Raw genomic sequence first — 24,421 nt, 5'->3', positions numbered from 1 at the left:
CTCCAACGGATGCCCCTATCACTGAGAACAAATTCTAAATGCCTCACATTACATCTGCAGTCTCTTGGGTTATGGACTCTACTGACCTCTATCCTTCCCTCAAGCCACATCCCCACACTCACCCAGCAGCAGCCACGTGGGCGGGGCTTCTCACCTCCGCCCAGCACCAAACACCAACTCTGCAGAGCTCCGAGGAGACCTCCACCGGAGACTTCCCCTGACGACCCCCCCACCCCGCCCCCGTCGGAACCCCCCTCCATCCCACACACACCAACCCCACCACACCCTTTTCTTTATCATCTTCATAGCATGTATCACTTTTAGAAATTATCTTGTCCCTGCATTTAATTTTTTTTAATTTTTATTGATTTCAGAGAAGAAGGGAGAGAGAGATAGAAACAATGATGAGAGAATCATTGATCAGCTGCTTCCTGCACAACCCTCCCCTCCCCCACATCTAGCCCACAACCCCGACATGTGCCCTGACTGGGAATCAAACCATGACCTCCTGGCTCATGGGTCAATGCTTAACTCCACAGCCATGCAGGCTGAGCTAATTTTATTATTTTTATTCTGGCTCCATCTGCCAGATTATAAATCTCACCAGAGCCAAGGCCTTTTTCCTTGCTCTCTGCTGTTTATCCAGGTTCTTACAGCACCTGGAGCACAACAGAGCCTCCAAAAATACTTGTTGAAGCAATGACTGAGATGCAGTTACAATTTTTCAGGAGGTTATACTCGAAAGAATTTTTTGCCATTTGTAAGTCCACCTTAATATTTCTTTTCCACTGATAATAGAAAGAATAGTCACCATTTGGGGTTGAAATACCACTCTATGTTAAATACCTAAGCAATCTACATTTATTATAGGTCAACCAAAAAAGAACTGGATATTACCTTTCTCCCATAATTGGATTATATATATTTTTTTTTGAAGAATCATGTTATTCTGGAGTTTTACTTTCTAATTTTCTTTGGTCTTACATGTTTTTATTCCCTGCAGATAAATGGGCAATTTTTCCCATTTTGTTTGTGAATCAGGAAAAAAATATTAAAGTCTGAAGCAGACAACAAACCTTCTAGAAATGACCTATATTAGGGCAGAAGTCTTCTCAATAAAAGAATAAATGTGCTTTTTTTCCAGAAAATATTTTATCGAAATTTACCTCATCACCGTGGTCTGTGGGGGGAAATCCAGAAGATGAAAGAGAAAAAAATGGGGTCACATGGATATTATAGTTTCCCCCAAATTATCTTGTTAACCTGGCTAGCATCTGTTCACAAGTGCCATATGTGTGTGTGTCCCTCTTTCTCCTTTTATACTAACACTAGAGGCCTGGTACACAAAATTCATGCACAGGGGGAGGGTGTCCCTCAGCCTGGCCTGCACCCTCTCCAATCTGGGACCTCTCAGGGGATGTCATCCTAAACTGGCAGTCAGACATCCCTCTAACTGCTCTCCCCTGCCAGCCTGATCACCCCTAACTTCCTCTGCATTGGCCCTGCCATCATGGCTTTGTCCAGAAGGACATCTGGTCTAATTAGCATATTACCCTTTTATTAGATAGGATAGAGGCCTGGTGCATGGGTTGGGGCCAGCTGTTCTGCCCTGAAGAGGGTCCCAGATCAGGGAGGAAGTCCCCTTGGGGGAGGGGAAGGAGGCTGGCCTGGGTGAGAAGCCTAGGGCAGTTTGCAGTCTAGCCACGCCCCCAAGGGTTGGTGGTCGCCTAGGCGAGGAGCTGGGGTGGTTTGCAGGCTGACCATGCCCCCATGGGGTGGGGATCTCTGCTGGGAGGGGGGGGGGTGTTGGCCGGCCTGAGTGAGGGGCTGAGGGCCATTTGCAGGCCATCCACGTTCCCATTGGGGTGAGGGTCCCCACTGAGTAGGAGGCAGCCTGGGAGAGGGGCCTGGGGTGGTTTGCAGGTCGGCCAACCTCTTGATGGGGTGGGGGTCCCTACTTGGGGTGGGGTGGCTTGGGTAAGGGATTGGGGTGGTTTGCAGGCCTACCAAGACCCCTGCTTTGTTCAGAAGGGCGTCCAGAAGGTCTCCAGAAGCTCTCCCGGTCTAATTAGCATATTACTCTTTTATCAGTATAGATCATTATTATAACTTTTGTTACTTCCCAAATGACAGGCACCACCTTAAGCTTTTCACACGTATTATCTCATTTAACTCCTGGAATAACCTCAGAAGGTAGATTTTACAATGTCCATTTTACAGATCACAACACAGACACTTAGTAACTTGCAAAGCTGGCTGTAAAGTACCAGACCTCCACCATTAAACTGTACTTGAATTTTCTTCTAGAACTTGTGTGTGGATAGATTTCCATTTGGAGTGGTCAAAACTTTAGAGCAATGTAGAAATCGTATACAAATCTGCCTGAGAAGACATAAATGTTTCAAAGATTCTCTGCTTCTGAGTAAAAATGGAGGAGTCTGAAGCCAGAATGATCATCACTAGTAAACACTACGACAGTATTAATAATGGTGTTAAATTCATCATTACAAGTAACCTTTCTCTCTTCCCTTGACTTCATAAACACTGCATATTAAGTCTGGGCCAGATGCCTAGAGACATCTTTGAAAACAGTATTTCACCATCTGAATATTCAGCTTTGAAGACCAAAAAAATAGCTTTCTTCAAATTCCTCATCCTAATAAGTGTTCTTAAGGCTTCAAGGAAATGTAGCTCCCTGCCTGTAATTGCCCCTCAAATGGCCACCCACAAGGCCTCTTCTGTTATGAAAGACTTCCTCAGAATCCAAACATTGTCTAAGAAAACAATTATTTCCTTTCACAACTCCTCTGAGTCTGCTCAAAGTCAAGAAACTGCAGGGAATTTGATTAGAATCACAACTAGATCTAAGAGTACTAGTAAAGGGAAATTACTAAGCTGTCATAATCAGCACTTCAGCCTGGGTCTCTAATCAAATAATTCTTTGATCTTCACTTTTTGTTTAAACTGTTATACCCCTTCCCAGGACACACCAGAAACTTTGATTTCACTTTTGCATAAAAATGAATATTGTATCTATATTTGTGTTGTGTCTTATCAACTGGAATTAAGTTCACCACAAAATAAGAATTTGAAAGTTTTCTTTAAACACTGAGAACATCTCCTGGCTGTTCCTTTTTAGACTACTAGTTATCTTTTCCAAATGCCGACTGACATACACATCAGGCACGAACTTAAATGATACTTTCAACAGGAGTCTCTTTTACATATAGTATATAGGTCAGTTGCTTATTTATTTTAATCCAATCCTTCTACATACATCCCACTCATTACATTCTATATTATGAACCACTTTATGGGACCAGGAGGGTTGGATTATGTGATAACTATATGTGTCAACTTGGCTGGGCCTTGGTGCCCAGATATTTGATCAAACATTCTTCTGAATGTTTCTGTAAAGGTGTTTTTTAGATGAGATTAATATTTAAATTGGTGGACTTTGAGTAAAGAAGATTGCCCTCCATAATGTGTGTGGGCCTCTGCCAATCCAGAAGTAGGCCTGAATAGAACAAAAGACTGACTTCCCCTGAGCAAGAATTCTGCCAGCAGATGGCCTTTTGACCTGAAGGGCAACTCTTACTGGGATCTCCCGCATGCTGACCTACTCTGCAGATTTTGGACTTACCAGGCCTCTACAATTGCACGAACCAATTTTTTTAAACATCTCTCTCTTTCCCTGTGCACACACACATGCCCTCTTTCTTCTGCTTCTCTAGAAAATCCTAATACAGACTGTTTCTGAAAAGTCTAACATTCCTGTCATTTGCAATGTGGTGTCAGCTTCTTTCTTAAGTTAACAGACCATGTTCTGATTGCAGAGGTTGGTCTAAGGAGTTCTAGTCTCTCAACCTCCAGTCATTCTACACTGGTTGTAACATGATCTGAATGGGTGATGGCTGGAATCATCTCACTTCCTTGTTGATGATCAGTCAAAAGGCCACAAAAGACAATATCCTTTTCTAAATCACAAATCTTGACATCACTGTGTTTCTGGAAGACCATTTCCCAGAGTTAGTTTTACTTATTTTTTAACAAGCAGAAAGTCTTTCATTTAAATGAACCACTGTGCAGGTTACTGTTTCATGTGCTGGAGACACAAAGATCAAGTGTGCTACCCTCAGGGAGCTTACAGTCTAGTGGGGAGACATAAAGAATTATGGCAAAATCAGGGAAGTGAAATGCAGCTTGGAGAATTTCCAGGGCCTGCCTGGCAGGTTGAACCGGGCTGAGGTAGGGAGGTGGGAAATGAGAAAAGAAAGAGAGACAGGAAAGCAGGATTGGGAGGACTACAGGTCATCAAGGAACTGTAGCAAGTTTATTCACTGCTCAATGCTTTTTATGCACAAAACACTGAATAGGAGGTCTGTCAAGAGGAATGTATTCTTTGTTCCTCTTAATCTCTAAAGGACAGAGCAGAAGGACAAATTTTTGGTATAGCAAATCTCAGTAAATAGTTAGACTTCTTGGTGAGCTATGCAAGGTTGCTCTCATTCTACTGATAGTAGCCATCCAAACAAGTCTGGGAAAACTGGGTAGGGTGCCAGCCCTGCTAGCCCCCTCAGATGCAAGGACCTTGTCAGCTTACATCCTGTCACCAACAGAGAATATAGTCAATAATATTGAGATAACGAGGTATGGGGTCAGACAGGGGCTTGGGGCATTCTATAGAGTGCATGGTATTCTGGGCACTTTGCTGTACATCTGAAACTGGTGTGGTATGTAAACTGTGGCTGGAAAAAATAATAATGGCTTAACAAGTTATATAAGGCCTAATCACAGGGTTATATACTCAACACATAATATTGTATGTCAATTGTAGTTGAAAAATAAAATTATTTTAAAATTAAAAATAAAGCCCAGGTGACACATATGCAATACCTTAATCCAGTGGTTCTCAACCTTTCTAATGTCAAAACCCTTTAATACAATTCCTCATGTTGTGGTGACCCCCAACCATAAAATTATTTTCGTTGCTACTTCATAACTGTAATTTTGCTACTGTTATGAATCATATCGTAAATATCTGTGTTTTCTGATGGTCTTAGGCAATGCTGCTAGCGGTTCTCAACCTGTGGGTCGAGACAGGGGAGGTCCAGGTTAGAACCTCAGGAACAACACATTTAAGGTCAGGTAGAGCCAGAAAGTCAATGAGAGAGAGGAGCAGACATGATGAAAGACAGGAAGATGTCACCAAAGACAAAGAAATATCTTGACAGAGTCAAGTCACAGAAATGTAAAAAAAAAAAAAAAAAAAAAAAAAAAAAAAAGTGGGACTAATACGGGTCCCCAGCATCTGGGAATTCTGAAGTCATTGTCAGAAGACATTCACCACAGCGCATCATCACCTGGGAAGGGGGCCAGTGATAGGCAAGGGAGTTGAGGACAGTGGGCAGTGTCTGCAATTATGGATGTGGACAGTGAATGAGCTTGATGGCCCACACAAGGCTTACTGCATGGCACTGATTTGGAGACAATAAAATTAAAGTGGCATTCCTTGGCACGACTGGGATTTTCCAACAACAGGCAACCGCTTACATGCAGAAAAGCAAGCAAGGCTGGACTAACTCAAGACTGGAATTTTGTGGACAGATATAGAAGGCCAAGAGATTAAGGGCTTTGAGCCTTTGGCAAGAGATTGGTTAAAGTGACAAATCATGGACTCTGGGCTGGCTAAACAAAGAGTAAGGGGAAGGGTACTGTTCATGAAGGAAGAAAAAGAGAGAGTAGCACAGAGACCAAAGATATTGGAAATGAATGAGTGACAGAACTGAAAGACGATGAAGCTATAATCATACAGTTACACTGGAGTTTAATTTAAGAATACCATACTGAGGCCTAGAACAAAGGCTAGAAGGATATATATTAAAATACTATCTGTGATCATCTTTAGGTGCTTGCATTATTTATATGGTTTTAATTTTCCTCTTTTTTTAGAATTTGTCTAAGAAAATTTTCCAAAATAAAAATGTGTCACATCTGCAATAAGAACATGTAATGATATGCTTTTATCAGTTTCCTAGTCTATAATATTCAAAAAATAGTACCCTATTAAATCAAGTTTAAATATATTTTTAAAAATTAAATAGTAAAATATAAAGGAAGTATTTCCTACACCTGAAAATGCAAAACAAAAGAGTTATTGGTCCACATTTCCAGGGGAAAACTTCATTTTTAGCAAATGTTCTTTGGGGCTGATGCTTAAATGAACACTCCTGCCCCCTCTATGTTCTAACCCCTTTGGAATTAAGGGCTGATATTTTTAAATTCCCAGAATGAATCAAAGGTTATGTCCCTATTTAAATCATCAATAAAGATTTTTAGTTAGCACCTACTTCATTCCCTATACTGTACTTAATGTTCTAGGTCAGCAATTTTCAACTTTATCATCTCATGGCACACATAAACTAATTACTAAAAGTCTGCAGAACACGAAAAATATTTTATTCATTCACATTAGATGGCTATTGTTATGTTGACTGTTGCCATTTTCTTTTTTTCTTTTTTTTTTTACTTGACAATCTAAGGGAAAAGAGACCAGTGCCATCTTTTGCATGTTTTAAAAATCCTTGCCGAGAACCAAGATGATGGTGTAGGCAAATGCCTGTATTCACCACCCCTCCTCCCACAACCACATCAAAATTATAGCTGGAATACAGAACAACCTTCTTCCAGAACCGCTGGAAAGCTGGCTGAATGGAAGTCCTACAAGTAGAGAAGTAAAGAAAAAAGTGCAATGAGACTGGTAGAAGTAAGAGGAGCATAACATGCTGGTTGTGCACCCACGTGGGCCGCTTTTTAAATTGGGAAGATCATCTCCGCAGAGACCGCCTGGAGGAGCAAGGAGTCTCATCCCCACACCAGAAGCCCAGCTCAGGGTCCCAGAGCTGGGAAAAGAAGTCCCTGTAACTACATGCTGTAAAAACCAGTGAGGATTGGGGCTCAGTGACATAGAGGCTGCTGAAGACCCAGCTATTCCTCTTAAAAAGCTGGCACATGAACTAAATTTACAAGGTCCTGCTTCCTCTGAGTTCCAGCACCAGGGCAAGACTCTGGGGAATCCAGACACATACAAAGAGGAACTGGATTGTCTGCCATTGGGGCAGGAACTTGGGAGTGGCTTTCTCCCAGATATAGGTGCTGGCAGAAATCATTATTCCTAAGCTGAGACCTCCCCAGTCACAGGGCTGACTGGCAGCCATTTCTGTTTTCTCTGCCCTGAACCCCACCTCATCCAATTTACAACCCCACCCAAGCTGTTGCATTTGAATGGTCTGTCCTTGCTCAAGCTAAAATCTCTTAAACAAGCTGCAGCTGAGCCTCTCAAACAAGCAGCTGCTGGACCTCGTCTAAGCACTCCCAAACCAGAAATAAAGAGGAGAAATCTGCAGATCTCTCTCTAGCTCTTGCTGGGTGGCCCCAGGCAGTGGCTGCATTTGCACCTCCCTGGAGACCCAAGAGCTAGTATACCTAGTGGTCAATGTCAGACCATACCAGATTACAACTCTTCACATCCAAAAGCAACACACTCAAGGTGATGACTCAATGAGCACCAAAGCCCAACTGAAGCAAGTCTTGCTCCATGGGGGTGTTTCCTGAATAGCAGCTCTCCCACGGTAGTGGCAGCTTGTCCTCACACCAGTTGGCCTGGAAGTCAATTCCTCCCAGTGAAACCAACAACAATCAAGTCTTAACTACAACAAGACTGTGCACTCAGCTCACAAAGGGGTGCACCTAGAATTTCCAGCTCAGGTGACTGTGAAGGCTGAGGGGAGCCCTATAGGACACCTTCTACACAAGGCCACTCTACCAACTCAAGAAGACATAGCAGCTCTACACAATACATAGAAACTAATACAGGGAAACAGCCAAAATGTGGAGACAAAGAAACATGTCACAAATGAAAGAAATGGAAGAAAGCAAACTACTGGATATACAGTTCAAAACCACAGTTATAAGGTTACTCAAAAATCTTCTAGAAACCTCCAAGTTACTTATACAATGATTTGAAGTATGAGGAAGCAAAAAACACCCAACCAGAAGAGCAAAAAGAAGAAAGAATCCAAAAATATGAAGATAGTGTAAGGAGCCTCTGGAACAACTCCAAGTGTACCAACATCTGCATTATGGGGGTGCCAAAAGAAGAAAGAGAGCAAGATATTGAAAACCCATTTTGAAAAAATAACGATAGAAAACTTCCCTTACCTGATGAAAGAAAGACTTACAAGTCCAAGAAGCACAGAGAACCCCAAACAAGAGGAACCCAAAGAGGACCACACCAAGACACATCATAATTAAAATGCCAAAGGCAAAAGACAAAGAGAGAATATTAAAAGCAACAAAAGAAAAGTAGTTCATTACCTACAAGGGAGTGCCCATACGGCTGTCAGCTGACTTCTCAATAGAAACTATGCAGGCCAGAAGGGAGTGGTAAAAAATATTGAAAATGATGAATAGCAAGGACATACAACCAAAATTATTCTACCCAGCAAAGTTAGCATTTAGAATTGAAGGTCAGATAAAGAACTTCACAGACAAGAAAAAAACTAAAGGAGTTCATCATTACAAAACCAGTATTATATGAAATGTTGAAGAGTATTCTTTAAGAAGAGAAAGAAGAAAAAGAAAAAGATAAAAAATATGAACCACAAAATGGCAACAAACACACATCTATCAACAATTGAATCTAAAAATCAAAATAAATGAATAAGAAATCTAATGAACAGAATAAGCTGACTAATAAAATAAAATTAGAGGCATGGAAATGGAACAGACTGACCATTCTCAGAGGGAAAGTGGGGGGAGGAGCAGAAGAGATTAAACAAAGATTTTATATGCATAAAAGCATTACCTATGGATGCAGACAATAGGGTGGCTAAGGCCTGGGATGGGTAGGAAACTGGGTAGAGGAGGACTATGGAGGGGAGAGGGGCAGGAGGTGAAAAGGTACATCTGTAATAATCTCAACAATAAAGATTTAAAGAGAGAGAGAGAGAGAGAGAGAGAGAGAGAGAGAGAGAGAACTTTAAAAAATTCTTGCAGCACACAGGTTGAAAAGCACTGTTTTAGGTGATGCAAATAATGTTTAAAAATATATTTATACACCAACTAAGATTTCAAAAAAAAAAAAACTGTAGCTGTTTACTCTAACTACAATCGAGGCATGAAAGAATTAATAAAAACAACTAGCATTCAAGCAGTGCTTATTATCTTCTTAAATACTCTGTATGCCCTAAGGTAAGATGAGTCACTTTCCCAAAATTCTTCAGAAAAGAGGAATATCCAAGTACTTTCAAAGACTCTCAGAAGACAGAATATTATCTAATGACTTTATTTAAACAAGTAAGCAATGCTTGAAGGAAAACGCATTTGCCTGAAACAACCTCGGTGGATGCTTGTTTGGGATGCTGGGAGAGGTCACTTGACCGGATGGGTCACAGAGAAGGCAGAGAGATTTAATATAGATTCAGTCATTGTTCCTGGAGTGAGGCAACACAATGCAAATGTTTAATATCACGGTAAGCAAGCATTTTTAAAATAACTACCTAAGTGAGTATATTGTGAATTTATTTCACATTTACTTTAATTCTGGGGCCTGTATTCAATGTTACTATAACACACATACACACACACACACACACACACACACACACACACAGAAAAAGTCTCTTTTCAGAACAGAAACTTTCAATTCAGCATAACAATAATGACTAAGAAAGCACTTCACAGTTTACCAACAAACACTCCCCAAACATCGTACTTGATTCTTGATTATGCTAGAACAGGAAAAGAAAGAATATGGCCAAAATTTGAGGAAATGAGTCAGTATTTTAATACTTGTGAACAAAAAAAAATCAACTTTTTTTTTTTTTTTTTTTTTTTAGCAAATTGTTCTTTCATACCAGTATAATTGGGAGAAATACTTTTAAAATGATTCCTAATGCAATTGTTATAAGCAGGGTCAAAAAATCAATTAGCAATGGAATCCTACTTCCTAGGCTGCCTTCACTGTAATGATGATTCCATTTCCTTTTATAATGTTTTGTTTTTTGTGTGTTTTGTCTTCTTTTTTTTTTTTTTTTGCCTCATTTCACAAAGCAATGTACCCCTTTTCCTGGGATATCACACAAAGAGAGAAGTGAAAATGTCTTTAGCACTGCAGCATGGTTCTCAGAGAGGGTCCCCAACTTCAGATGCCATTTCACTCTCTAGCTTGGGCGACTAATTTTAGTCCAGAAAAAGTAAGCTACTGAAGTGCAATAAAATCCAAGATAAACTTTACGTTTGATTTACTAATTAAACAGTTCCCTTGATGTTGTCAACAAACAGATTTAAATGAAACAAGGACCTTAACTTTCAGGTAAGTTTGAAAGCTTTCATGCTTGCTTGTGACAAGAGTGGAAAGCAACTCTGCTTTGGACACTGACTCCCAAGACCCAGCTCTACCAGCCCCTTCCCTTCACTGAGTAAGAGAGAGGGAGGGGGACTGCTGGTGAGAGAATCAGTACCACCAAGGGTGAAGTGGAGATTTACCTTAGAGGTCCCCACTTGGAAATTTCCAAAGTTGAAACAATGAGTAGGGCAGACTTTGCCCCTCACTTGTTCTATTAGGTATACACATTCATTTTCCTTTCTTGACACTTAACACAGTTTAAAGGAGATGATGGTAGGTAGATAGCTAATAGATAGATAGATAGATAGATAGATAGATAGATAGATAGATAGATATAAATACAAAATGATTTATGTTCAGCAGTCTCCACCATATCTATGGTCTCTCTGTGGTTTGTTACCCACCAATGACCATAGTCTGAAAATAATAAACGGAAAACTCCAGAAATAAACAATTCAACAAGCTATTCTTAAGTTTTAAATGATGTGTCATTCTGAGTAGCTAAATGAAATCTGGCACCATTGAGCAAGGCCATGGATCATCCCACAGTTCAGGGTATCCATGCTACCAGTGCTGCCCCCATCAGTCAGTTAGTAGTGCCAACTGGGTTATCAGATCAGTGGTCACATATTTTGAGACAAAGAAAGATCACATAAGTGTTAAAACAGTGTATTGTTGTAATTGTTCTATTTTATTATTGTTACTATTAATCTCTTACTGTTTCTCACTTATAAATTTAACCTTATCATGGGCATGTGCACCTAGGAGAAAACAGTACATATAGGGCATGGTACTGTCCATGGTGCTTAGAATGGGGACTTGGGAGGGATGCCCCACAGAGAAGGAGGGAATGAATATGTCATGTACACTGTGGTATTTATGTCTATCCTACCAGACTAAAGCTCCATGAGGGCAAGAACAAGCACACTATCTGTGCTCAGTAAATCTTGCTGAATGAAAAAAATCAACAACAAAAAAGGACAACTGTTCACAACTACTCCTTGGCAAATTCCTCCTGTGCCTCCCACCTGTTTGCATGCCCCCTGATTCCCTCCCCGGTTCTCACCTGCCAAATCCTCTCCTTTCTTCAAAGCCCAGAACAAATGCCACTGCCTTCTTTAAAACTTCTGTGATTCTTGCCGGGACCGGTTTGGCTCAGTGGATAGAGTGTCGGCCTGGGGACTGAAAGGTGGTTCGATTCCGGTCAAGGGCATGTACCTTGGTTGCGGGCGCATCCCCAGTAGAGGGTGTGCAAGAGGCAGCTGATCGATGATTCTCTCTCATCGATGTTTCTAACTCTCTATCCCTCTCTCTTCCTCTCTGTGAAAAATCAATAAAATATATTAAAAAATAAATAAATTTAAAAAAAAATAAAACTTCTGTGATTCTTCCAGCCAAGGGTAACTCCCCTTCATCCAAATGACCACAGCAATACTATCTGCTCCTTTCTTGAAGCGCACATGGGTGGGTGTAAGTAGGTTTATAGTTGTTCGTATGGAAATAATACAAAGAAATAACACAGCAATAAATAAATAATAATTCAAGAATAAACTGTTTCGCCCTGACCGGTTTGGCTCAATGGATAGAGCATCAGCCTGAGAACTCAACTAGGGTCCCAGGTTGGATTCCGGTCAAGGGCATGTACCTTGGTTGCAGGCACATCCCCAGTACGGGGTGTGCAGGAGGCAACTGATTGATGTTTCTCTCTCATTGATGTTTCTAACTCTCTATCCCTCTCCCTTCCTCTCTGTAAAAAATTAATAAAGTATATTTTTTTAAAAAAAAAACTGTTTCACCTACCTTTGCCCACACCCATATAAGAAAGCTAGCTAGCCATTCTCTCACCCCTGGCAAGGTTCTGCCCGAAACTCACACCCATACTAAAGACAGCATATTTTGCTCATCTTCGAGTCTCCTCTGTCATCTATCAGTTCATCCACCTGAAGGCAGCCTAGCATGATGGTTAAAACATGAGCTTGGCAACTGACATGGCTCAGTGGTTGAGCGTCAGGTCATGGTTCAATTCCCAGTCAGGGCACGAGCCCGGATTGAGGGCTCAGTCCCCAGTAGGGGGCGTGCAGGAGGCAGCCCATCAATGATTTTCTCTCATCATTAATGTTTTCCTCTCTCTCTCCTTCTCCCTTCCTCTCTGAAATCAATAAAAAAATTTTAAAAAATAAGATAGGCTTACACAATGGAATATTATGCTGCGGTAAAAAAGAAGGATTTCTTACCATTTGCAACAGCATGGATGGAACTGGAGAGAATTATGCTAAGTTAAATAAGCCAGGCAGAGAAAGATAAATATCACATGATCTCACTCATTTGTGGAATAATAATGAACAATATAAACTGATGAACAAAAATAGATCCAGAGACAGAGAAACATCAATCAGAACATCAAACCTCAGAGAAGGTAGGGGACAGTGGAGGTAAGGGGGAGATTTCAACCAAAGGACTTATATGCATGCATATGAGCCTAATCAATGGACACAGAAAACAGGGGGGAAGGGGCATGAATGGAAGGTAGGGGTACTGGGGGAATAAGGACACAAATGTAATACCTTAATCAATAAAGAAATTTTTTAAATGAAAATAAATAAATAAACAGGCTTAGAAGCCAGACATGAGGGATATGAATCCTGGCTGTACCAGTTACTTGCCCTGTGATCTTGGGTAAGTCCCTTCCCCTCTCTGTGCCCCAGCACCTCATTTGTAATACTAATCCTAGCACCACCTCCTGGGCTATGATGATAACTACATGAGTTAATCCCTATAAAGCACTTAAAACATCTTCTGGAATGTAACATTAAGTGTTCAGTGCATGGATTCTGTTATCATTGATGCAACATTTGAATTTACTGAGAGACTGCCACCTGCCAGCCACTCTGCTAGGCTGCCTCCACGTTTAAGGACCGACTGACTCGGCCCTTTATTCACTAACAACAAGGTCTTCCCAAGTCCACGGCCCCATCTAATCCTTACAACCGTTCTAGAGATGGGCGTCACTCCTACTCTTCTGCTCTGAACCTCACACACATACGCGATGGTGAGAGTCTCCGCACTGCTCACCTCACAAGCTCCCCCGCCCCGACTTGTAGATTTTTTTCCTTCCCTTCCTGCAGCTCCCTCAACTTCACACGAAGCATCTTTCTTAGCATCTGTTCAGCGTGACTCCTGCCATTAGATACATTCTTGTGTGTTTATAATGCACCACTGATTTGTTTCAGACTAAATTGTGGGGTCTAAATATAGTGATGTTGAACATATTTCTTTGCATATTAACTTTAAAGAAATAGATTAATCTTTTAGAAGTAATCAAAAATGAATGACCCACTCAGCATGCAGCAGTTACCAAAAAAAAAAAAAAAAAACTGTAAAAATTTTAAAACCTCAGATCCCCATTTTTCCTTCTTTATCGTTTCTGACTTTATTAATTGAAGTATATACTTCATAATTTTTTATTTTAAAAATGAAGTGGTCTAGTGAGTCTCGTAAACCAATCATGGTCTTCCCTGGGGACACTTAAATGAAGACCTGATTCTTTTATTCTCCAAGTCAAATTCCATTTTCACAAATGACATGGCAGCCTGGCCGGCATGGCTCAATGGTTCAGCATTGACCTATAAGCCAGGAGGTCACGGTTCGATTCCCAGTCAGGGCACATGCATGGGTTGCAGCCTCGATTCTCAGTGTGGGGCATGCAGGAGGCATCCAATCAATGATTCTCTCTCATCACTGATGTTTCTCTCTCTCTCTCCCTCTCCCTTCCTTTCTGAAATCAATAATAGTAATAACAATAAACTTTCAATAACATGGCAGAATTGCCATCATCATCCTAAGAGATGAAACAAAGAACAATGAATAAAGTGAGATAGTAAATGTTATGAAAATTGTTTCCTGAAATTTCAGCCATCTATCCAACCTGTCTGCTTTTCTGTCTACTGCAGACCAGGCATGATGGGGATCCAGAACCGAGGCAGGCCTGGTTCCTCCCACAAGGAGCTTCCTCAGTCCACCAGGAGCTGAGAGGCCCCGAGAAACAAGGACAATACGAGAGAGAAGCGTTCTGGCGAGGAGAGTGCTGGAGTGGCAAAGTGAAATTAATTCTTGCTGAAGTAAAAATATTCTGCTAAATCATTCAAAATGCTTCCCCCTCCCACATGCACTCACACCCATTTTGACTTCTCGCTTCTCTTCTTCCTTTGGAACCTGACAACACTCTCAATCCCCATCCCTTGGGTGTTTATATTAAGCCACCAACTATCGTCTAATTCAATTCCATGCTTTCCTGTTACTCAGAAAGGGTTCCATAGGCAAAGAAATATACATTCTGGTTGCAACACTAAATAATGAGGCAGGCCGCAATGTATAAAGTGCCGTCATTCCACGCCACATTTCATTTTGGAAGAGGGAGGGCCGAGGTCGCCTGGGAACAATTACCAAAATCATCAATGGGATTCAATAAACATTTAAAAAAAAACAAAACTAATTATTTGTTACAATAACCAGTTACTACTGCCACTTTGTATTTGGAGGTTTGTAAACTACTTCCATTTGAAATGTAATTGATTCCATTTTTATCATTTGTTCAAGTTTATGTGGTTGTTCTCTTCCTAAGAGATGATAACATCTATTTTCGGCAAATTATACATTATAATTCCTCATTCAAGAGCTGTAACAGAAAAACAAAACGCTAATTTATGCTGTAAACGAAACTACGGCATCATAATCATTCATTGTTAACATTAGGAACTGAACTGCTACTGGAAATAATGAAAAGTGGAGCAAAATGTGGTCGAGCTTTTGGGTGAGAGTTTTTCTTTTTCTTTGTGCCTTTTGGTGTGTGTGTGTGTGTGTGTGTGTGTGTGTGTGTGTTTTATTTTGTTTTGGTTTTTTTTGGGGTTTTTTGGGGGGGGTTGCCTGTTTTGTGTCACTGCTACACAAGTCACACACTTCCTGGTACTCTTTCAGGCAAGAGATGACAAGGATGTTTGGTCTTCCCCCAGATGTAAGCCAGACATTCACTTTGCCCCTTAGCTGTTACCTAAAGTTCTCGGTTTCAAACTTACACGAAGATGTGCTCACAAAGCAATCAGAAGCGCACGCTAAAGAGGGGCAGCTAGCGGAACGCCACACCTGCGCGGCCACATGTCAGTAAGCCTCCACAACTACACGTCCGTGCACATCAGCCATCAACCACTCCCCACCCTGAGCCTCTCCCGTCCTTGAACCCCTGGGGCACACTTCCTTGTCAGATGAGCCTTCCCCCACCTCCGGGTCAGACGAACAGAAATCCAGTAATTTGCATGAACCAGGTCAATCCTTAGGAACTCAAAAATAAGGGCAGGTGGGGCCTAGTACCCTGTTCCACGCGCTGCGCTTTCCTGAAATAACCACCTTCACGTGCAAAGATGGGAACATCACCTAATGGCATTTCTCCTCTCCTTTGTTTTGTGTGTGTGTGTTTTTTTCCAAGCATAGGATCCAAAAGGAGGAAATATCTCCATGTAATTGTGATATCAAACATGTGAATTCTTTGAAGGGACCAAAGAGTCACACTGCCTTCTAATGTAAATCACTGCGCTGCTGCCCTTTTCGCTCGCGCCTGCTGCTGTCCGCTTTCACCTCTTCGCTAGCAAAGTGTGGCCATCGATTTCCTATGGTCTCCCCGGGAGGAAGTTCTGCTTTCCTGGGTGATGACTACAGAGGGCAGGTGACCCCGTTCTCATTTCCACACGAAGCCTGCGCTTTTCCATTTCCGCGAGGGCCGCGAGGGCCCGGGCACGTGAGGCCGGCAGAAACGCATCGCCTTCTGCTTGGAGATGGTCTTGCTGTGACCACTGACATTTAATACTTCCCCTCCCCTGTATTTTGGAAGAGCACAATATGAGGGATGAACCACTAAAAGGTATTAGTTCATGACGGACATAAATGTTAGGTGCAGGATTCGATACAGAGGACACCTGATAACATGGCCACGATAAGAAAGGTGAATTTCAGACTAAATCACAAGCATGAATATATACAGGGAAAACCCAAAATGATACGGGGTTGCTTATGAGAGAATTTATGTGTATATATATATATATATATATATATATATATATACACACACACACACACACACACACACACACACATATTTGTGATAGGATTTTGCTGTATCTGAATGATTATTTATAAAATTATTCTATTAATGAATCTTAAAATTGTGTTTGCTCTGTCGAGTGTTATTTTCCGGATGTGTGCCTTTGAAATGAGCTCGCCACGAAATCATAACCCTTTGAGGCTGGGAGCTGCCGACCCGAAGACCCTGTCTGTCTCTCACACTGGATCAGCCATTCCAAACCAATAAGAATGGTAAATGCAAACTTTTAGTCTATCTCCATGAGAAGGAAAAAAGAAAGGTCAAGTAGTTATGGTGGATTCACCAAAAAAGAAGACTTTGCCACCCTGAGTGGTTTGGCTCACTGGATAGAGCATCAGCCTGCAGACTTAAGGGTCCCGGGTTCGATTCCAGTCAAGGGCATGTTCCTTGGTTGCAGGTACATCCCCAGTAGGAGATGTGCAGGAGGCAGCTGATCAGTGTTTCTCTCTCATCAATGTTTCTAGCTCTCTATCCTCCTCCCTTCCTCTCTGTAAAAAATCAATAAAATATATTTTTTTAAAAGAAGACTTTGCCTCATTCACTAGAGCATTCTATTTGATTATATAAAACACCAGAAGAAGAAAAAAGAAATGGGTAAAGTTGGCCAACAGAGGAGATCGTCAACTATTTCATGAAGCCGGCAAATGAATGGCACCATGTCACACTTGCTAGAAATGTGCATGATGTCTCTAGGTTGTGCTGGAGAGTCAGCCGAGTACAGAAAGTAAGAGCAAGTCTGCACTCGGGGCTCTGAAAATAGACTGCCTGGAGGATATCCCAATGCCTCTACATAGCATTGAGGTACGTAACTCTACTTGCCTTACTTTCCTCATCTGTAAAATGGGAATAATAATAAAAGTACCTACTCCTTAGGTTGCCATGGAGATTAAATGAGTCAAATGCATGCAAAGTGTTTGGAACATCATTGATGGAAGGATAGCTATTGTCACCACTCTGGTTCCCAAGCTTTAGGTTCATAGAACTTTGTAAAGGAAAGTAAGAAACATTTTCTTTAGGTTGCCTTAAGGAAGCTAGCATTACTGGAAAACCTCCCAGTAAGCGCAAGTTATTACAAGTCTCTTGTACTTTTTGGTCTCCCTACAAGAACCCAATATTTGGAAAAGTGAGGTCAGGTGAGCTGGGTTTATAGGCAGATTTCTAAAATGTATCTGCGAAAGGCAAGTATGTAGAAATGTGCCTGACACCTATTCTGTAGATCATAATACATCTTCAGGAAAAACAAAAACGTTTGCAATGTCTAGAAGCCCGTTTCTATTTTTTGAACTTTGAGATATTGGCTTTCTAGCAACTTTGTAAATGGAGGACATTTACAAGGCTTGGCTAGTCGCCAGGGATCCAAATATTGTTACCACTTTGCGAATTCTGAACCACCCGGAAAAGATGGGGGAAATACTAAATCCTTTATGGCCCTTGGACTGCATGGGAAAGACCTGGTCCTCAGTGGGCTGCTTTCCACTTTGGCTACCCATGTGCATGAAAGTAGTGCCAAGCCAAAAAATAAATAAATAAATAAATAAATAAATAAATAAATAAAGGCAGCCAGCACAAGCTTTCAGCAACTTACCCACATCCATTAACGATTCTGCATTGAAAAGTCTACCCTGCTTGAAAAGATAGAGGGAGCCCAAAGAATTACAGGTACTGGGTAACAAAAGTCCAGGGCTGGATTCCACACAGACACTGCCTATTCGGAGGAGTTATGTGTCTCCTTATAAGGATGCCATTTTATATTGCCAGCCTGGAAAATCTGGGGGAATGGCAGGGGTTTGGGGAGAGAGAAAGAAAAGTTAAAAAAGAGCAGAGTCAAGTCTGTTGATAATGTCTTTTTCACAAACTGAAGTTCAGCTATCCAATAACAAAAACAAAAAACAAACAAACAAAAAAACCCTGGTCAATCAGGTGAATCGAGTCAGATGCCTGGCCTCATGGACACCCAAGCAGTCGGCTAATTGGCTCCATTTTTCACTCTCAATGGATTGATTCAATATCATACAGACCTGGCCTGCTTCGATTTGGGCTTACCTAGTGACAACTAATAAGGTGACCTAGGTCCACACGGCAGGCCGTAATGACCACGCCGCAGTCGGCTTCACGGAGGAGACAGAAAGCTTAAACAACTACGGGAGAGACGCGCAGGTTGCAAAGCACAACGTGAGAAGATAAAGCTGGGTTTGGAAGCTGGCACTACTGCCATCCCTAGGCGTGAAGCTGTAAATTAAAGAATGGTCTGTTGTCTGCTGCACGGAGCCAAATCAGAGGCATTTCACATACACACTGTAATTGGGGTTTTCGTTTTAATTGAAGAAATAAATTCCACCTAAGCAGATGCTTGCCCCCCCCCCCACGCGTGCGCGCGCGCGCGCGCGCGCGCACACACACACACACACACACACACACACACACTCTCCCTATGGTATGTTTTACACATTGGCAAGTGGGTGCAAAATGTCTACAACACGGTCTCCTCAGCTATAAGATGGAATTTCCCGGTGTTTAAATGGTAACAGATGCAGTTTCAGCTCTGATACACACTGGGCTCTCTCCCAAAAAAAAAAAAAGAGAAAAAAATAATCACCCCAATCCCTACCACCCCCAGCTTTAATAATAGATGTCACAGAGTAACTAAAGTCCTCCCGGCCAACGATGATTGTTTTTGTTTTTGTGTTCAGCGGTGAAAAAAAAAAAATACCCTCGTGGTTCCCCAATGTCCAGGCCTCTGGGTAAAGAGCCCCCACCTTCATTGTGTTTTCCACCTGCTTGTTTATAGCCAGAGGTGTCATAATCAGGTTTCTCGTGAAAATGAAAGTAATCAAAAATGCCTTGTGATTCCAGGAAACGAGCTTCTCGGGGAGACATCCCTGCCTGCTATTGATGTTGTAAAAAGGCTCCTTTTACATGGTAATAGTTGTTGAGAGCACATCATATTGATCTAGAAATAAAAAGCTTGATTTTTTTTTTTTTTTTTTTTTTAGCACAGGCAACCCTTACTTTCGTAAGTACTTTATATATTAGGAAGAGAGTTTTGTTTTTAATTGAGGTAGAGTAAACAAATTATATTAGAAGAGCGTTGCTATTTTTAGGGAACGGAGCATTTGTAAGCTTTTTGGCAGCAACTCAGGTAAATAAAAAAAAGAAAAAGAAAAAGAAAATCATGAATAAGTCTTACTCGTTCAAATTTGGCCTGGGCCTCCTCTCCCCAGCAGCCCTGCCCAGAGTCAAGGTGCGATTGAAAGCGTTGCCTTTGGATGTGTGTGTGTGTGTGTGTGTGTGTGTGTGTGTGTGTTTCCTCCGTAGGAACAGAGTTGGGAGGACTAGGTTTCTCAGTCGTTTGCCCACGCTCAAACGCTGAAAGGGCAAACTGGGAATCAATAAGAACCTCGGTCCTTATGCACGTATGTGCTTCATCCCTGGAAATGGTGGGGTGGCTGGCTGCATAGGAAACCGCACCGCCTGGCTGCATTTACCCCCGGCGATTAAGGCTTTCTGTAGCACTTGAGGGCACCTTCCTCTACATGATGTCCACCGCTCATCTGTTCCTGTACTTTCCCTTAAAGTTCATACAGCGCCTCTGGAAGAAGAAATCAATATTTCAAATCATCTCCCTCTCCCCACTTTAACACTCCTCTGCGCTGAGGGAGCCCACCACCCAGTCCCCCGCCTGCGAGGGGCGAGCCGGCCTCCCCAGCGCAGCGCCAGCCGCGGGATCAGAAATTCTTCCCTATTTTCTTAGCAGCACGAGGCTCCCTTCCTAGAAGAAAGATCTTGCCTTTGAGGAGGGGAGAGAGAATGCTTTTCCAAGCCAAGTTTAACTAACTTTCCCCGAAGAACCCGACAGTTTTCCTCTTGTTAAGAAGACGCTGTCCCCACCCCCTCCTCCGGTTCTCCCCTTCCTCCGCTCCAGGCTCGCTCCGCACCCCTCCCTCCGGCCCACCTCCTCCTCCGGTTTCCAAGGAGCCGGCACGTGACCGCCTGTCTTGCAAAAATCTGGCCGCAGCCTTTCGCTTTCAAACGCTCCAAACGACTTGTTTCCTATCTCATGAAAGCTGTTGCCAGTCCTCCCGTCGTCGCTTGGGAAGCCGGATCGCGGCGTGCTTCCTCACACCCGAGTCTCCCGCTCGCTCTCCTTCCGAGGAAAGCGAAGCGGCGCGGCCCCGAGGTGCAGAGCGGAGAGACACGGGGAAACTTATCCCAACGCATCGGATCCGACTCCAGGCGGGGCGGGCGGAAGGGGGCGGAAAGGGGCGGAAGGGGCGGGGGGGGGCCGCGGCCGAGAAACCCCGAGTCCCCGCCGGGCTCGTGCCGGGTGCATGGGTCGAGCCTTTCCCTCCGGGGTCTTGGTCCTTAAAAGGCGAGCTGCGGTCTGTTTCTGACTCATGGACAATCACACACACACACACACACACACACACACACACACACACAGGTGCGCGGACGCCCGCTCCGGGAGAGCTGGAGTTTGCAAAACCAAAAGGGTTGTTGGCTCCCGGCAATCTGTAAAGCCCGCACCCCGCACCCGGAGGCGTGGAGAGCACACCCAGGCCCCTCCAGACGGGGCAGGATGGCCTGGAAAAGGCCCCCCAGGGCCGGCATAGAACTCCCCGAGCCCCCCAACTCCAGCGCTGGCGCGACCACCCCGGCATTCCTGCAAGTTTTCTACTCACAACGGGGCCTCCCAATCCCCGGGTGCCTCGCCCGGAACCCCCTTGTCCCTTGCCTGGGCCGCCCTCCAGCTCCCCCCGGAGCGGCCGGCACCCTTCCCGGGAGCGGCCCAGACGCCCCCGCCCTCCCGCGGCGGCGGCCGGCGGTCTGGGTCTGGGTCTGGGTCTGGCCCGGGCTCGCCGCCGCCTCCCGTGCTGCGCGGCGGCCGGAGCCGGGCCACGGCTCCCCGGGCGCCCTGATGTACATCCGCCGGGACGGCCGCTCCGGCTGCTCCGGCTCTCCACCTGGCAACTCCTAGTCGGGCGATCTCAGGGTTTTTGGAAACGGGAGGTGCCGCGGGAGAGGTGGAGCACATTTTTTTAGTTGTTTTTGCCCTGAGGGTTTTGGATGATTTTGCGAGGAGCTCGCAGGAGCGCGTGGAGCCCGGGGCCGGGAGGGAGCGCGCCGAGCCGGCGGCGTGTGCGGCGGGCGGCCCTGCGATCGGCCGCGGCTGGCGGGCGGGCGGGCGGGCTGGAAAGAAGAGACGCCAAGGCGGCTGGGCTAGCCGGGCCGGACTGAGCTCTTTTTCCTGGACACCCCGCACCCCCGCCGGCCCATCCTGCCGCCCACCCCCGCCCCCCGCACGGCGCGCGCTCCGCCGGCCCGGGAATCCCCGCGCCCCCGACCGCCCCCAGAGTGGCCGCGCCTGTCACCGCTGCCCCTTCACCTCGCCTCGGGCCCCAACTTTCCCAGCCTGGGCCGGGGCACGCGTACACACACACACACACACACACACACACACACACACACACACCCCTCCTCCCTCGACTCCAGCTCCACTTCCCCGTGCAGTTTGGGAATGACAGATGCCTGTAGACTTTCACCGAGCGTGCGGTGGGGGCAGCAGACAACAGTTATTTCATTGAAAGGCATTTTTTCCTCCTCTCTCTCTTTCTCGCTCTGCCTCCCAGAATAGCTTTTGCACCCCTAGAACCTGAGCACACACGCCTGCCTTTCCAGGTTCCCAGTGGCCCGCGAACACCCATCTGCTTCCACGCCCCCCCTTTTCCGGAGTCTACCTCCCCCCCACTTCCTACCCTCCCTCCACCCGTCACACCGACATGCACACCTAGAGGCCGGCGGCGGGGGGGAGTGTGGAGGGCACGATGCAGCCAGACTGCATTGCACAGTCATCAAAGTTAAGTGTGTGTGGTGGTGGGGTGTCTGTGCGCGCCGAGGGAGGCGCGGGGTTCTGGGCACCGGAGCATCCCCTCTGCCCTCCCCCCTCCGCGGGGTCAGGGGACGCCTCCACTTGAGATTGCAGCCATTTTAGGGGAAGAGGTGGCTCCGGGCCCGGGGGGAGCGGAGGAGGAGGAAGAGCCCATCGCGGGGGGCTCGCGGCCCCGCAGCCCCTCGGCGCAACCGGAGGGCGGGCGGGCGCCGGGCGCGCAGGGGCGCGGCGCCCGCGGCGACTTGGGGAAGGTTGCGCTCGAGTTCCTCGGTTTTGCCCGGAGTTGTTCGGGGGGGTAACGTGCCGGTTCCAGCTTCTTTTCTTGGGTTCCCGCTGGGCTGGGAGGTGGGGGCGGGGTAGGTGTCGGTGGCAGATTGGGCACCGGAGGGACGCGACAGACCCTGGAGACTGGAGAGCTGGTGCTGGGGGAAGGGGGGGAAGAGGGACACCTCCTCTCGCCGGTTGGCACTGACCCAGACAGTGCGACCCACTTGCCCCCCCCAGCCTCCCCCCCTCCCGAGCCTCTGCCTCCCCGCCGAGTGCCAAGTGAGCGCGCGGCGGGGGGCACGGAGCGCGCCGCCTCCCGGCCCCGAGCCCCCCCCTTACCTGGCTGGAAGGGATTTCCCAGGAGGAGCCGTAGTTGGGAAAGAAGGAAGAGAAGAAGGTGTCTTCCGACAGCCCGCAGCCCGCCATGCTCTGGATGCAAATAAAATGAGGAGGAAATGGGGGGTGGTGGTTGGGGGGGGGGGGAGCACACAGAAAAAAAAATTTTTTTAAATCAAATCAAACCAATAAGCGAAGAAGAAATCCTCTCGAAAAATAAAGAAAAGGAGGGGAAGGGAACGGCCAAGGGAACGGAAACTCTGGCGGCGCTGCCTCTCGGGCGGAGTGATGCTCGGGCTGCCGCCGCCGCCGCCGCCGCCGCCGCCTCCTGCTCAAGACGGTACCTGGAGAGGCTCGTCCTGACTTGGGCAGCCGCCGCCGCCGCCGCCTGTGCCGGCTGCGTGTGTGCGCGTGTGTGTGTGCGTGTGCGTGTGCGTGTGTGCGATGTGTGCGCGCAGAGCGAGAGACCGCAGGGGAGGCGGGAGGGCGGGAGAGCGCGCGAACCGGGATGGAGGGCGCAGCGGCGGGCGGGTGCGCGCGCGGGGGTGCGTGCGGCGTGTGTGTGTGTGTGTGTGTGTGTGTGTGTGTGTGTGTGTGTGTGTGGTGCGCGCGCGCGCGCTCGCGGGGCTGGGTGTGCGTCTGTTTGGGGAGCTCACCGGAGAGCCAGGCCCGTCACGTGGGCGCGCTGGCTCCGCCGGCGCCGGGGACAGCCTGTACTACAGCCCCGGCCACTAAATCAGCCCGCGCCGCCAGACCTTCGCAGCCCCCCCCCCGGGCGCGGGCCGCCCTCCCTGCCGGGCCGTGCGCGCCCCGGGACGGCGGGGAGCGCGGGTGCGGCCGCGGGCAGGTGGGGGAGTGGGGAGTGGGGCGCCCGGAGCCCGGGCGGGGGGTTGGGGAGAGATGCCCGCGGAGACGCACAGGTTCCACGTTACGCCCCGAGCCCTCCTGGTTGTCCCTGTTCCCACCCTCTTGGAAGATCCCCCCCGCCCCTCCTGAATTCCTAAAATTGCCTTCCCGTGCGGAGACCCCTCTTCCAGCCACGGAGAAATTATTTGCACACAGTTGCTACGTCTCGATTTTCTTTTCTTTCCCGGCGCCTCTGGTCCCCCGCGCTCGCGCGCGCGCGCGCACAGACACACACACACACACACACACACACACACACACACACACACACACACACGCAGGCACAGGCACACCCGTGGCCGCCGCCTGCCATCCCAAATGCAAACCCACTTCCTTTGGCCAGTTGCTGTAGTTAGGCTAAGTCAAGGCTACATCGAACTAGGCTAGGTTGAGAGAACTGGAAAGTGGATTCAGGGGACAATACTGCCCCAGCAGGAAGAAAGGCTCCACTTTGGCATTCTGT

General features: G+C 46.0%; 1 protein-coding gene across 2 annotated transcripts in view; it reads right to left on the bottom strand.

Annotated features, from left to right (window-relative positions):
• Positions 1–23,589, bottom strand: part of PPARGC1A (PPARG coactivator 1 alpha) — a 645,981-nt gene extending 622,392 nt beyond the window's left edge. For both annotated transcript variants that reach the window (XM_084890519.1, XM_084890518.1), the window contains exon 1: positions 23,056–23,589. The gene's annotated coding sequence lies outside the window, so the exon portion shown is untranslated. The remainder of the gene's footprint in view (positions 1–23,055) is intronic.
• Positions 23,590–24,421: the final 832 nt, after the last annotated feature.

The sequence above is a fragment of the Pipistrellus hanaki genome (genome assembly GCF_964339955.1).
Source record: "Pipistrellus hanaki genome assembly, chromosome: 1".
NCBI classification, from domain to species: domain Eukaryota; kingdom Metazoa; phylum Chordata; class Mammalia; order Chiroptera; family Vespertilionidae; genus Pipistrellus; species Pipistrellus hanaki.
This window is presented reverse-complemented; position numbering and strand designations above follow the sequence as displayed.